At 40.6% G+C, this 15,197-nt stretch overlaps 2 long non-coding RNA genes across 3 annotated transcripts in view; one reads left to right on the top strand and one right to left on the bottom strand.

Annotated features, from left to right (window-relative positions):
* The window catches only part of LOC131905803 (uncharacterized), a 40,591-nt gene extending 27,708 nt beyond the window's left edge, over positions 1–12,883 (bottom strand). For both annotated transcript variants that reach the window (XR_009378042.1, XR_009378043.1), the window contains exons 1-2: positions 12,830–12,883; positions 142–206 (exon numbers count right to left, since the gene is read on the bottom strand). This is a non-coding gene — a long non-coding RNA (uncharacterized LOC131905803). The remainder of the gene's footprint in view (positions 1–141; positions 207–12,829) is intronic.
* On the top strand, positions 7,747–13,918 carry LOC131905802 (uncharacterized). Its single transcript, XR_009378041.1, has 4 exons — positions 7,747–7,899; positions 9,485–9,570; positions 11,974–12,140; positions 13,717–13,918. It is a non-coding gene; the product is annotated as an uncharacterized LOC131905802 (long non-coding RNA).
* Positions 13,919–15,197: the final 1,279 nt, after the last annotated feature.

Genomic DNA, 15,197 nt, shown 5'->3' with positions numbered 1-15,197 from the left:
ATTCAATCATTACTATAGAGCAAATAATTAATATTTAAGTTATTGAGTCCATATCATGTAGAGATGTACAGTTTGAGTCTAAATAGAGTATGATCCATTTTTAATTTAGTCATTCATCTCAACTCTATGGGGGAGTCTTACTTTTCAGCCATACTGTTGAATACTGAAGATCAAGTAGTCAACAGATGTTTTCTGTTCTTGTGTATCTGTGAGGAAGACAAATCATTGTATTAGCCTCATCCTTATTTCTGATTGCACAGAGAAAAGAAACCATCAGACACTAAACTATCCCGCAACTAAGCTTCCGTATTAGCCTCATCCTTATTTCTGATTGCACAGAGAAAAGAAACAATCAGACACTAAACCATCCCGCAACTAAGCTTCCTTCCATCTAAATATTTTCTACATAAGCCTTCCCAGCCTAGTTTCCCTCCCTCTCACCTCAGAGGAAGAAGAGCTTGCCCCATTCCCTCAGACATCAATCTAAACTATGGTGTGGCTACTATGCATTCCGAACAGCCTAAGGAATCAGTTATTTCAAGCTATATTCTTCTACTTTTTTCTCTTTCTCCTCTCTGTCTCTCCATTTTCCTCTCTTCATTTTTCAATTGCTCCTTTTCTGGAAACAGAGAACTTCCAAAATCCATTCTTTTTCTATTTTTGGTCCTGTGTCTTCCTGAAGCTACTATCCTCCCTCTTTTGCCTCGGGAGTAGATTTGGCAATTGTTAGCTATATCATTTTCTTGCAAACCACAAACTCATTAAAACAATCCATGATGACTTTGAACTTCTCATGATTCCATCTGCCATGTTCTGAATTCAAAATTCTCCAACAGACTCATGTATTTGGATACTTGATCTTCAGCTGATGGTTATATGGTTGTAGAACCTTTTCAGCAAAGGGTATGGATGGTGTGGTTTGGATCACTAGGGGATGGCTTGATTCCACTGGAGCTCTCTGCTTCCTGTCTGCTACCATGGTGTGACCAGCCACCTCATGCTCCTACCAACAAAGACTAAGCCAATCAAATCATGATGACTTGTCTGCTGGGATGGAATACATTCTTTTACTATGAATATATTCCATCAGAGTGACTCCCTTTTCCCTTACTTAGGTTGTTGCTGCCAAGAATTCTGAAAGCAAACACTAACTACTACACAATTTGACAATTGAAGAAAATGTAAAACTATTCCAGTGTCTCACTCCCCAGAGGAAGCTGTGTTGCCTCGCTTCCAGGAATATCTCCCCAAGGTTCAGCAGCAGTCACAAGGTCACCATGTAGCACTGATAGGCCATGTCTCCATCCAGTTGTGTAATAGTTTCCTCGAAATTAAAACATCCCCTTCAGTATGGAGGAGGGAGGCTCATGAGACTCGGGAAGTAACCAAACTTCAAAAGTTGAAACTTGAAAGAATCACCGGGGACTACCAGAAAAGCTACAGCTGAAGCAGGATGTTTTGACCAGCTAATCTTTGAAAAGATTTCTCTGGCATGTCTAGCTGCCTACAATATATACAAAGAACTCCAAGAATACAGCTTTCATGTATCATCATTCATGTTGGTATAATGGGCTTTTTAGTGTTGCTGGTGATTGTTAGTGATTTTTAGTGTTGTTGCTCTTCTAAATGACCCCCATATTCAAGCTAGTAACCCCAAATAAAATATATTGGGTAACCAAGTTGGATGTGTCTACAATTATTACTTTGGTCTGTTGTGAGTTCCCTTTCAAAATTGAATAGATGTGTGAATTTTGTGTCTTCTAATAAAAAGCCTTGTATGCAACACCTTTTCCTCGGCATCCTCCATATCTCTATGTCTCCATCCAGAATTATGCTTCCTCCATTCACACCTTTGTCTCAGGGTCATCTGCTTTTCAAAGAAATCAAACTACGAAAGTTTTCTGATGCCAAGCCCTGCTGTTTCTAATTATTTCCTTTGCCTCTTAGTCACCACCGTCTTCTCATTTCCTCTGCCATTGCTTCCATAGAAACACTCCTCTTCTGCCACAGAGGCTATCTGGACCTTCCCTTAGGTCCTAACTTCTTTTCTGTTGCAGTACTAGAACAACACAGGGGAGCAAAGGTGTGTTGCAGCTTACACTTCAAGGTCACAGTCCATCACTGAGAGACCTTAGGGCAGGAACTCAAGGGAAGAACCTGAAGACAACGCCACAGAGGAAGGATGCTTACTGGCTCACTCTCTGGCTCATGCTCAGCAAATTTGCTTATACAGCCCAGACCCACATGCCTAACGATGGTGCTATTCACATTGGGCTGGATCCTCCCTCCCATATCAATCATTAGTTAACCTGTTACAGAAATGGTCATAGGCCATTCTAATCTGGGCATTTTCTAATGGAGATTTCCTCTTCCCAGGACACCCTAGGTTGCATCAGGGTGACAATAGAAATTAACCAGTACACCATACATAGTCCTCCCTCTGTTGTACCACTCTCTTGTTTAATAACCTGTCTTGATTCCTGTCCTAGGAAAGACTATCATTGTCATTGAAATGATGTATTATGACCTTCTTAAATCCACACTAATCTCTACATCTTTGGCCCAGTAACCTGTCATTCTACCCAGTTAAACATACTTTTACAATCATTAACCATGACTTCATCACCCTGCCTTTACACCTTCTTCATGAATTTTCATTCTTTAATCCTATCCCCAGCTCCTAGACAGCCTTCAAGGCCTCATTCACTCATAATATCTCTAGAGAAACAGGCTTTTGTTTTCTTAAACATGGCTGAATGTCTCATGTAATGATCCATTTGGACTGCTGCCATATCACTTAGTTGTACTGAAGCATGTCTGTGTCTCTCCCCTTCCCTGGACTGTAAATTCTCCCAAGCCAAAGTCATGTTTGCTGATCCATTTTTCTAATTACTACCAATAATGTCTAGTCATGGGCATTTGGATCTATGCATGAGTGATATAAATTACAACCAATTGTCACAAAGGGAAAGAAGTCAGTTGTATTATCCTGAGCTCTTTGCTACCCTATATCCTCAAGCTTCCTCCTCTACTACTACAATGACATATGACTAAAATTACCAACACAGGTCTAATTTCAAAACAAGCCTTAGATACCATGCACTTTTTTAAATGAGGGCATTCTATCTCTAAAAAATACCTTTCAGATTAGCTTTTAAACTCCCGAAAGTCTTTTAATAGTAAACAAACCTCCACTTCAACATTAAACATACAATGCTGAAGTTCAAATGGTTTGGGATTTAATACATTAGTGCAAATTAATCTTAGTGCTAAAATAAATTACATCAAATTCCATTTGATCTAATGAAATTAAAAGTCAAAGAGACAATGTATCTCTGAAGAAATATTCCATGAACCCCCAAATCCATTTCTTTGTCCTGAAGTAAATGCAATATGTGCTCACAATTTTATATTTCAAGTATTTTCTAAGAATTTTCAAATATAGTCTCAGTTTTTCTAATGCTAACATGTCTCTTTTAATGTCTCATTTTCTTAGGCTCCTACTCTGCTTTTCCTAAGGTAATATCAAATATGCATAATCAGAACAGCTAAATCAGAGTTCTTAAGTGTGTCCAGTTATATGAGGGATTATTTTTTGCTTCTGTTTTAAGTTTTTCAATGATGAGTCCTCAGATGCATTAATTTAAACTTGAGGGAGCCTAGAAATCTGGAATTTAAAAGCCTGCCCCCCAACAAGGTGATTTTTTAAAAATATTTCCCTGCCAGTTTCCTTTCTGTTGCTGTGATGATACATCATGACCAAGGAAACATATAGAAAAGAGTTTATTTTGAGCTTACAGTTTCAAAGGGTTAGAGTTCATGATGGTGAAGTAGAAGTAACAGGTGGCAGATGACTAAAGCCACCACTGAGAGTTCAGCTCCCGGAACTGCAAGCAGGAGCTAGAGAACATACATTGAATGATACAAGTCTTTTGAAATCTCAAAGACCACCCCCAGTGACACTCCTCCTCCAACCAGGCCATACCCCCTAATACTTCCCAAATGGTTCTACCAACTGAGGCTCAAATATATGAGCCTACATGATCTATTCTCATCCAAACCTCCGCATCATCCATGTTCAGAACGCCTAAATTGATGACAATGTATTTATTATCTCTTTTGTAATATTTAACTTAGTCCAATTTAATAAGAATTTGCTAAATGTTGATAACACGCTTGGCAGAGAGTGACTTCAGCATTTTGTTATATATATGTGTGTGTGTGTGTGTGTGTGTGTGTGTGTGTGTGTGTGTTATTTATGTAACATTAATATGTAACATTTCACAGAATATACATTTTCCCCAGGATTTCCAAACCTTAGCTTCCATTTCATGACATCTACGGGAGGAGTGTTACGTATAACCAATTCAGAGAGCCAAAAGCAACCTATGAAACATTAAAACTATGTGAAATAATGTGTTATTTAATACCATCTAACCATCCTACTTTTCTCAGACTATTAAGTTTCTGTAGTGAGGTTTAACATAGAAAACCAGCAGAACTACAAGCTTAGACATTCCTCAGAAGAGAGACTAGAAAGCAACAAAATAGTAAAGTCTTGTCCTTATTCTCTTCAGTCCTGTTCCAAAGCGCATACATGAATCCATGCAGTAGGAAAGGGCCACTAGTAAAGAAGGGCAATGTGACCAGATAAACCCTCCAGCTTTTCCCTTAAGATAAGGCAAGTCAAAGAAGTAGGAGACTCAAGTCACCACTAAAGGTATCTTGAGCTCTGGATGACAGCAGCTGTGGCCTAAGTTGTCCAGTGAGATGGATACTAGACAAGCTGATACTCCTTACCAACTCTGTGAGACCTGTCAGTAACTTCAGGAAGAGGAGTCATACTAAAAGCAAGAATAGCTAGGACTGAAACCATAACTCCATCACAGAAAATAAAACACAAAAGAAATATCTTTGATTCGTAGGAAAGGAAAGCAAGGCATACTATCTCTTAAATAACTTATCTAGAATTTATTTCAGGCCCTTAAATTATGGATGACTCTTGACATCCTGCAAATTATAATACCCCTTTCTACAGAGGAAAGATGCAGAAAGATGCTGAGAAAGAGAAAAGACACAGAGTCAGTCCAACCTAGGTGAATCCTAAGTCACGCCAATGGCTCAGTGTTTATATCCATAGGACCTCCCTTTCTTAAACTATGACATGGGAATTGTGTTTTAGTATTAAATGAAGGGAAAAATAACATCTTAAATATATGTTATGACCTCAATAATATCCTTTTCTTTTTCACATGATTTATATCTTAATTTAAAGGACATATTTACACACTGCACACAAATTTGCACACACACACACACACACACACACACATGAATAAGCATGCCACATTAGAAGATCCAATCCTATAATGTTTTGCAAAACATGATGAGCTGGCTAGTTTTTACTTCAACTTGGCACAAGTTGGGATTATCTGGGGGAGAAACTTAATTGAGAAAATGCTTCCATAAATGGGCTTGTGGGCACCTTGAGGTCATTTTATTGATTAATCATTGGTGTGGGCAGGCCCAGCCTACAGTGGCACTGGTAGAGTATCATCCCTGGGCAGGTGGTCCTGAGTTGCATAAGAAAGCAGATTTTTTTTTTCTTATAAAAAGTCTGGAAGTAAGCCCGTAAGCAGCACTCCTCCATAGTCCCTGTCTCAACTCCTACCTTCAGGTTCCAGCTCTGAGTTCCTGCACTAACTTCCCCGGACGATGGACTATAAAATGAAATAAACCCTTTCCTGTCCAAGTTGCTTTTGGTCATGGTGTTTTATCACAACAATAGCAAATGATATAGACTTCTATCAATGCTGCTGGAATCTCCTGGAAAAAGACAAGGCTCCACTAATGTGTGGATGGCAGCACCTTGCTTCCCACCAAATAAGCCAGTGCAGTGGCTGCTGATTTTATCTGACACAGAAGAGCCTAGACATTTGAACCAGAGTTTAGCCTGAATCTCTGTACTTCCAGTAGCTACACATAGACGATCTGTAAACTAGAGTGCTTTTCTGATTGCAATCGAAGGGAGCAGCATCACAGAGTAGTAAAATTCTGTGCCACTAAATTTGAATTGTAAAATCCTCTCCAACACACCCTCTTGAAGCACAGGTCTCTGAAGACAGAAGTAAAATGAATTTCTTAATTTACAGTCAGTGTTATGATGCACCAGGTAACCGTAGCTCTCAGGTGAGGAAAGTGGGGACTTGACGCAGCAATTTAGGGTTTTTATGGTTAGTATCATTTTCTTGTTAATGGGCCCATTGACAATCATAATATTGGGCTATAAAAGTCTGTGTTAACTTTACTCAGCCATTCCAAAATTTTCACCCTCCATTTTTTTTCTTATTCAAACAATCATTGACTGTCTCATCTGCAGAGAACTTTAGAGATCACTGAATCCAGTAAAAGTGGAGTGACTGGCTACAGGGAGAATTCTGTCCACAGACAGAATTTAGTTTCTACCAATAATTATTTCTTTCTCTTTTTCTTTTATTTTTTGCTTATTGCTTTCCCTAACTATTTTTGTTTCTTTGTTTGTTTGTTTGTTTGAGACAGGGATTCACTGTGTGGCTCTAGCTAGCTTGGAACTCATTGTGGTTGGTAGAGATCTGCCTGCCTCTGCATCCAGAGTGCTTGGATAAAAGGTGTGTGCCACCATGCCTGATTTATTTTTCATTATTCAGCAGATGCTTTAGAGACACTACAGTACCCACATTTTCAGGGAATGTTTATACATGCATACTTGTAGAACTAGCCCAATAGGGGATTTGAAAGGCCCATGGAGTTGCCTCACAACTTTTACTCAAATTAGCCCAGATTAAAAAACACTATTCTGAGAGTTATGACCACAGAAATATTTTTCTTTTTTTTTTCGAAACTTTGCATAGTTATATAATGTAGTCTGTGAGCTGAGCTGCTTTAAACAGTCTTGTCATGTGTTTGTTGAATATAAGAACTCATTTAGAATGAGTATCCTCAGGAGCTAACCTCCAGATCGTAAGTTAGAAATACATTTTAAGTTGCCAAACAGTTTTCTACAATGAGTGAACTAATTTAAATAGTCTTCTGCAATATGTAAGTTCTGGGAACTCTACATTCTCACCAATATTTGGCAAAATGTTTTCAATTTGTGTGAATTTGGACTGTTTAGGATACATGGATATATGTGCAGCTATCACAATCCATATAGATATTCATATTTTAAAACCTAGCCATTCCATTCCATTTATTTAGGAAGGGGTGTGTGTGTGTGTGTGTGTGTGTGTGTGTGTGTGTGTGTGTGTGTGTGTAAGAGAATGAGAGAGAGAGAGAGAAATGATGGACAATGTATGGAGTTAATTCAGTCCTTCTACCATATGATCCCAGGGCTTGGACTGAGGTCATCAAGCTTTAGAAGACATTTGTCCACTCACCAACCTCACTAACCCCACCTAGACACTGACTATCTACATTTCAACCTCAAGTTTTGAGTGATAAAGTAGTCATCTAGTCCAAGTTCTCAGAACACTGGTTCCAGGAAGTTCTGTTGGCTAGCCCGCCATCATGTAAAAAGTAACACATTTAGAGTGAAAGCACAGACTGACCTTCCAGGCCAGCTTTCTTTGCAGTGAATGACAACCATCCCCTCATATCATCCTTATCCCAGGCTCCTTGTTAAGTCCCCTTCGACTAAGCTGACAAAGGAAAGTGCAGCCACCACTTGACATCATAGTCCGTGTCTGTGTCACAACACCCAAACACCAAATGAAAGGTGTGAGTTCAGACACACACTGCAAAGGAGGGAGAATCCTTGGTGAGATCCAGCAGAGACTGTCAACCATTTTCCTAAGTAATAGTGGGTGGTTGTTACTAGTTGTGTGAAAAGAAGCTTGGTGGAAAAGAATATTCACTGGACAGGTATTACTCTCTCTGTTTCCTTAATGTCTGACAAAACCCTGGTTCAAGTCAGGGAGGGGCATGAACAGAGTCTTGTGTGTATGAAATATGATCCCACTTGAATCAGGCAAATGCCATTCAAAAGACTAAAAAGTAGCTTAGACACTGTGAGGTTCTCCCTGATCTTTCCTTCCATTTCTTTATATGTAAAATTAGGAGCTGGGTTTTTTAAGAAGCCTCTCCAGTTTTGTATTTCTGTAGCTGCTTTAAGCATAAACATAATTTATATGATATCTGGAAATATAAAACAAAACTAGAGTTTGTTTATGAATATCTGGTTTGGGAAACAAACTTAAACATACAAAACAGAAATGCATGCTTTCTGATAAACTGGCATTTCTATTAATTGGTCATAGGTATGAACTTGATCTTACTATTGTGAATCAATCATGCTTCCTCCTCTCTCCTTTCCTGTCTTCTAAAGGTATTTGATTAAATAAATTTATGTTTGGTATTTCACACATGCAAATTATTTTCTTACAGAATTATACTGTATTATGATGATATATGTGTTACTGGTTTATCTGAGAAATATGGGATCAATTACTATGCAATACAAAAGCAGAAATCTGAAAGTAATAAATCTCAAGTGAATAATATAAAATTACATCTATAGAGTCTGAAGTGAAATTAACATTAGTCATTTTTGAACCACATCATCTGAAGCATATTTCTTTTCCCAAAATGATCTCAAGGAGTAGCATAAAAACTCAAAGGGAACTTTTGGGATTGCTCATACCTAAGAGAAAAGTGTAGGGCAAAATTACTACTGAGTGGTTTGAGTTCTGATTTGTTTTGACTGAGTAGGAATTAGAGATGAGACATTCAATGCCTCACTTAGAAATCACCTTTTCCCCTTGTCATTCGAGGATTCATGCTTTTTTTAATTAGAAATTGATCAAAGCCTAATAAAGCCTGACGAGTGATAACAGTAAAAATTCCTCTCTCAAGAGCTAAATTCAACCTCTGAATTTTCTCCTGTTGGACTCACTTCATGGCCCCAGCACATGTCTGAATAGAGGATGGGTGGGTGAATTCCAGTTAATATTCCTTGTATTGTTTCTCACTAAATTCTTAATTGCTAGGAGCAGTTCTGAAAAGTGAGTCAGAGTAACTAAACAAGTATAAAAAAATGAATAAAGGTATACTTCAAGATGCATCTAGATGTTTAGAGAGATGAAAGATCTAAGGAGATTTGGGTGTAAATAGTTTAGGTTAGGACAACAGAACCTTTGATTGATGTTCACTCACACAAAACTACTCAACTCTCCCCTTAAGAACGCGTACGTGTTTTAGGAGCCAGAAACAGATAGCATGGCCTAATAAAAGAGTAGAGAAACCAGTAGCTCAGGAAAAAAGCTGCCCAGAACAGTTATGGTTGTGGACAGCAGTGTGAGTGGGGGTACTGTGTCATACCTTCCTTGGAGTCAGGCTTTAGATGTGCCTGTATTTGATGGAAGGAAATTTTGTATAGTCCAAGCATAAGGACCAATGAATAAAATTTTTTTGGCAATGAATAAGCAGGTGTTTTACTATTCTCTTCCAGGAAACCAAAAAGAAAAAGAAAAAAACTTCACAAATCTCACAAACCTGAGGACATATAGAAAGATCCCGCCTGGGAGTGAAGCTGAGGTCAGTTAACAAGGCGACTAATATAAAGTATACAGAGAGAGCCGATGGTAGCACTTTGCTAAAGTAAAGGAGGGGGCACATCCTATATCAGACTTACAGTCAGGACCCAAGAGGGCTGCTTCCTGAGTAGAGCCTGGGCAGAGGAACAAGCAGGCAAAAGTGAGGTCATGACTAGGTGTCAAAACATCACGATTATTGAGCGAGAATGAGGTCACAGTGGTCTTGGAGTGGCAAAGCTGGCCAAGCTATTCTCAGGTGAAGTACCAAGAATCATGTTCAGCTGGGATATGAAGAATTATAGTGAAAAAAGTCGAAGGAGCCTAGACTCCTTCAGAGTCTGGCACAGGCTTCTCTGCGGTCAGGGCTTTGTCCCAGGCTATTTTGCCTTACAGTGTTTGGCTCATGCTTCTTTGAGGTTTAGATTTCTCTCCCAGCTCTCTATGTATGTTAACTGAAATCTTACCAGTTCTTGCTGGTGATTGCCAAAACTAAACAGGCAGCCCAGAACTCAGGACCCTGCAAATGTCTTCCCACCTACCATTTCTAGGGTAGCCTGCCTTGATAGAATGTCACAAGAGGTCAGCAACAACAGCAGAACTTCAAAATCTCCCAGAGTTTACGTTTCAGTTCTATACCAGATCCGGACATAGTGGATGTCCTTTCCACGTGCTCTTGAATGGACAGCCCCTGTGCATGCATTCCTATGGTCCTTGCTATCTCTACCTTTCCACCTGTCCTGTTAGATTACTGATACTACAAAGAAAAAAATATCATCCAATTTAAATATAAGGCACAGATATGAGATCAGGTCTTTAATCTAGAAATTTGAGATGTATTTCAAGCCACACACAGCCTGAATCCAAGATCAACGATGAATACTCTGATACCCTCAGACTTAGACCACACCCATAATAATGACAGTGATCCCCTGTGAGGTCACAGGTGCCTGATCTCCATTATGGAGATATCAAAGTATATCCAGGCTTGAGGGTGTTTCCCAGTCTGGTATAGTCATGCTTTCTCTCATTCAGCTCATGCATATGTGGCCTCAGAGGTGCTTTGCAGGAGTGCCAGGAGGCTTATCTCAAATGTCCTTCAGATCTAGTCCCTCTTTTCTTGAGAGGTACCATCAGCCCTGGGAGGATGTAGGGAGGGATACTACTGCTTTACCCTAAGTGTCCAAGTCTTAAATGCTGCAATCATTTCATCTGCTTTCATAGTCTGGTTTCATTGTCACTAAACTTGAGAGGTAACATCAACTACCCCTTGGGCCTATGCACAAAAGTAACTAAAACTCTGAATTCCATCATCATTAAGCTGCCAGTTTGAGATGGGATGTGGTTCCATAGCAAAGCACTTGTATAGCATGCCAGAAGCCTGAACTAGACCCACAACAAGCCAAAAGTAGGTTAATAAAGTATGAATAAAGCCTAAAATAAATTAGGGGCATTATGCAAAGAGCACTACATCCATGAATCTCAGACTCTTGTAACTATTTGTCCTTGGTGAAGTTCCTTCCCAGATGACTGAGCAGATAAAGGAAGGCCTGTGTTGTCCTGAACAGTGCCAAGCCCACAAGCCTCAGGTAGTGACATGCTAGAGTTGCTTCATCAGTCTGGACCTAGGTTCAAGAAGAGTGAGATGGAGAATTGTAGAGGAACATAGTCTGATGCAATACCTGACCTTGAAAGGTGTGCTCACAAGCACATTGGCCTGTACTCAGAAATCTGCAAAAACACACATCACAGAGTCAAAATACAATTCATATAATACAAATCTAAATACAAAACAGTGAGGAGAGAACAGAGTTTCCTGTTACATCGATGACTGCTTACACTGGAGAGGGCCCATGAGCACATGTATAAAGATTGCTGTTTCCAAGTAGAGAGACACCCCCCCCCCCAGAGCATTCCAACAAAATGCCTATGGAGCTTTTTCTACCTGCCCTGGCGAGCTCCTATGACAGATGTCACAGATGGTTAAGGGAAACAACAAAGGTTCACCTTCCAGCAGTCTAATGCACTAGACCGGGGCAGGCTGCATCAACATGGTGCTCTAGTGGTTATTAACACTGCAGGGTGCCATTTATTGCAAGTAGGGACAGGGAACAAAAGTGATTGAAAACTTTATTTTTGAGCCTCGGTCCTTACCATCATTAAATTTTAATCTTGAGTTATAATAAGGCTCTATGCCACGGGGCTTGCATAGCATGCCAGAGGCCCTGGGTTTGGCCTTCAGCACCACAAAATGGATAGGTAAATGATATATAGTTAAATAAATGGATTCCCTAACAAATAAATGAGAAAGATGTGACTGAAGAATAAAATAACCTATGATAATTTTGCAGAGCTAGCCACATTGCCTAAGGTTCATGGACTCATAGGAGTATCTGTCCTTTCCTAGGTTTACCGCAGCTAAGTTTCCTCCCAAATAACTGCATGAAAAATTGACTGGCCACACTTTCCCACAATATGCCAACCCCACTGCCCAGGCACAGTGGAAGATTACCAGTGAGAGAGGTTTCATTAGCACTGTCTTGAGCTCCATGTCACTTTGTCTCAAAAAATAAGGTAAGAATAAAAGACATCTGAGATGGGTCTCTGACCTCTCCTTGTACGCACGTTTCTGAAAACACATGAATTCACATATATGAGCACACATGCCACACACGCTAAATCAAATATAAATAACTTAAATATGTGAATATAAAAAGTAGATGGGTAGGAAGATTGCTGGAAAGGTGTTTCCTGTTAGATCAATAACTGTGGTCACTCTGAAGTGGACACAAGAGCACAAATGTAAAGGTTGTTGCTGAGTAGAACCTCGGTCCCTCAGGAGGGCCAGACAGCAGAACTCCTGAAGAATTTCCCCAGTTCAAAGGCTGCTAAGCATGAAAGATGTCACCAGCATGGGTGTGAGAGCAGAGCTTCAAATTCTACTAGTCTGGAGCCTGAAGAGCTAAAAGAGGTGCGGGCTGGGTGAATTCATCCTGTTGCCCCTCTCTATGGTGTGCAGAGAGTGTCATTTCTTGACTTATCTCTGTGTAGATATCCCCTCCAATTCCTGCTCACAAATACCTCTTCTTGTCATAGGACCTGTCTTGTAGAAAAAGCACACTTCAAGTGCTGCATTATTCTCACAACCTTCAAATCCTCTAGCTCAATGTACATCATACTGAGGGCTGACTAGGCCATCATCCACAACACTGAAATTGGGGTACAGTCAAACCCACAACACTACACAAACTTTTCTTACCTACCTACCCATGCTCCTTCATAGCAGACACTGAACTGCCCTCAGGCCAAGACTGCATCTGTCACTATGGCAGTAACCATTATGTGAGGTCACAGAGAACTGGTGTTACTTCAGTCTGAACAGCTTAAAGGGTGCCCAGGCACTCAGTACCCTGAGCATGGTCCACCCTTACTTCAAGCTGTCTCCTGCTCAAATTCACTCAGAGGTTCTTGGGGTAATAGCAGACGGCTTGTCTATGAGGCATTTCTCTGGGAAGCAGCTCACAGTCAGTCTGTCTTCTCTCAATTGCGACCTTCAGCCATGGGAGCAGGAAGACAGGTGGTAATACATCTTCCTCAGTTTAAATGTTGGACCCATGCACAAATGTCCATTGAAATGCTTTGCTTTGCAGAAGCATCTGGAGGCTTTCCTCCATTGGAACCACCTCACATGCAGCTCTGTCAGCACTTCATCTCATAGATACCATCAGATTTGATAAGAGGAGGCACATGACAGTTTCCTGAGCCCGAAGTCTGAACCTCACACACTGCCTCATCATTTCAGCTACTCGTTTTACCAGCATGGTTCCCTTGATATCACTAAATATGCAGGATGCTATCTCCTGCCTCTGGGATATGAGTACAAAAGAAATTGAAAACTGTCTTCCCTCCTGTCCTCTTACTACCTTTAAACTATAACACATAAGCTTGAGTTGGGATGAGACACCATACCAGAGTGCTTGCCTAGCATACTAGAGGCCTTGGGTTTTAGCTAGAACACTACAAAAATAAACAGATGATGAATCAATAGTAAAGTGTGAATAAAGACTAAAAGAAATGAAAAATATGGGCAGCTACATCACAAGAAGTTCACAGACGTAGTATCTGTTCTCTTGCCCTGTCCCCATCCCAGGTTCCTATTGAATAGCCCAAATGAATGAAGAGATGGCCATGCTGTCCTAAGGAGTTCCAGTCTCATTGGCCTCACGCAATGGAAGGTTATACAGGGGTGAGTGGTTTTGTTTTCCCTCAATGATCTAGAGACTTTTGGCAAGTTTGTGCTTCATCTGGACTGGAACCACCACCTCTCAGCCACCAGTATTCTATTTTATTTTACATGAAAAAAATGTTGGAGGTGATACATGGTCAAATGTAGTACTGGGAGAGCTGGCAAGTGCTGGCTATGGGGCCACCTTGTGTCCTCTGTAGTTACTCAGATGCAGGGCTGAGCCAATTCTTTTTTTTTTTTTTTTTTTTTTTTTTGGTTTTTCGAGACAGGATTTCTCTGTGTAGCTTTGCGCCTTTCCTGGAACTCGCTTTGGAGACCAGGCTGGCCTCGAACTCACAGAGATCCTCCTGGCTCTGCCTCCCAAGTGCTGGGATTAAAGGCGTGTGCCACCACCGCCCGGCTGGGCCAATTCTTTTATCAAGCCTGTAACTGTTGGTGAAAGCTGTCCTGCTCCATCCTTACAGACAGAGAATATCCCTTATGCTTAGAGGGGAAGGAGCAGGGCTTAAGAATTAAAGTGTGCATATTTGCATTCAGATATGAGCCTTTTGATCTATGTGGGACTCCTGTATAGATGGTGGCTCTTGGGTCAGCTGTTTCTATTCTGGTTTAGAGCACTGAGCTTGTGGCTATGTCAAGTTCTACAACCACATATGCATGTAGAAATGGGTTAGTGAAGGTAAACAGTCTATGGGAAGTCTTGATAGTGTGTGCTCAGTCATCATGGGGCAATGTCACTAGGAGGGGAGTCATGAGATGCTGTGGATGTTTGTTTTAGGACAGATGAGTGAGGACAGGCTAATGAGAGTCAATGCTGGTCTCATCAAGAGATCCAGTGAGGACCCTGCTTGTTCTCCTCTGGGGCACATGGGCATAAGGACCTGTAGATATCACTTGGGAACTTTGCTAAGTTAGAGCACCTGATGGAAAGACCAGCATTTTTGCAGGTAGAGGGGCAGTCACTGTTATATCCTGAGCCTGGCCATGTTCTGTGTCTGCCTAGCACTCATCATGGTGCATTAGATGCATACATATAAATCCAAGAACAGGACAAAAGAAAAAGAACAAGAAGAAAGATTCACATGCTAAGAGATGAAAGAATATCTGCTGTGGTGGCCAGAGAGGTTTACAAAGATGACTGCAGCCTAGTAGAGTGTGAGGATCCATAGCTTAGTACTGTCCGTCAGTGGGCAGTGATGTGAACCTGTGCATTCCACAAGCTAAAAGCAGGCTGGATACAGCCAGTGATGGTGCCTTAGGGTCTTCTGTGGAACCTTCTAGCTGAATGGCATATTGTTATCATTTAACAAACTGAAAACTTGAATAAGCAAGACAAGCAGCTAGAAGATCTGACAGAAGGACCACAACCGCTCCTCTCCTAAAAC

The sequence above is a fragment of the Peromyscus eremicus genome, chromosome 3 (assembly GCF_949786415.1).
Source record: "Peromyscus eremicus chromosome 3, PerEre_H2_v1, whole genome shotgun sequence".
NCBI lineage: Eukaryota > Metazoa > Chordata > Mammalia > Rodentia > Cricetidae > Peromyscus > Peromyscus eremicus.
Note: the sequence above shows the minus strand (reverse complement) of the source record. Positions and strands in the feature narration are given on the sequence as shown.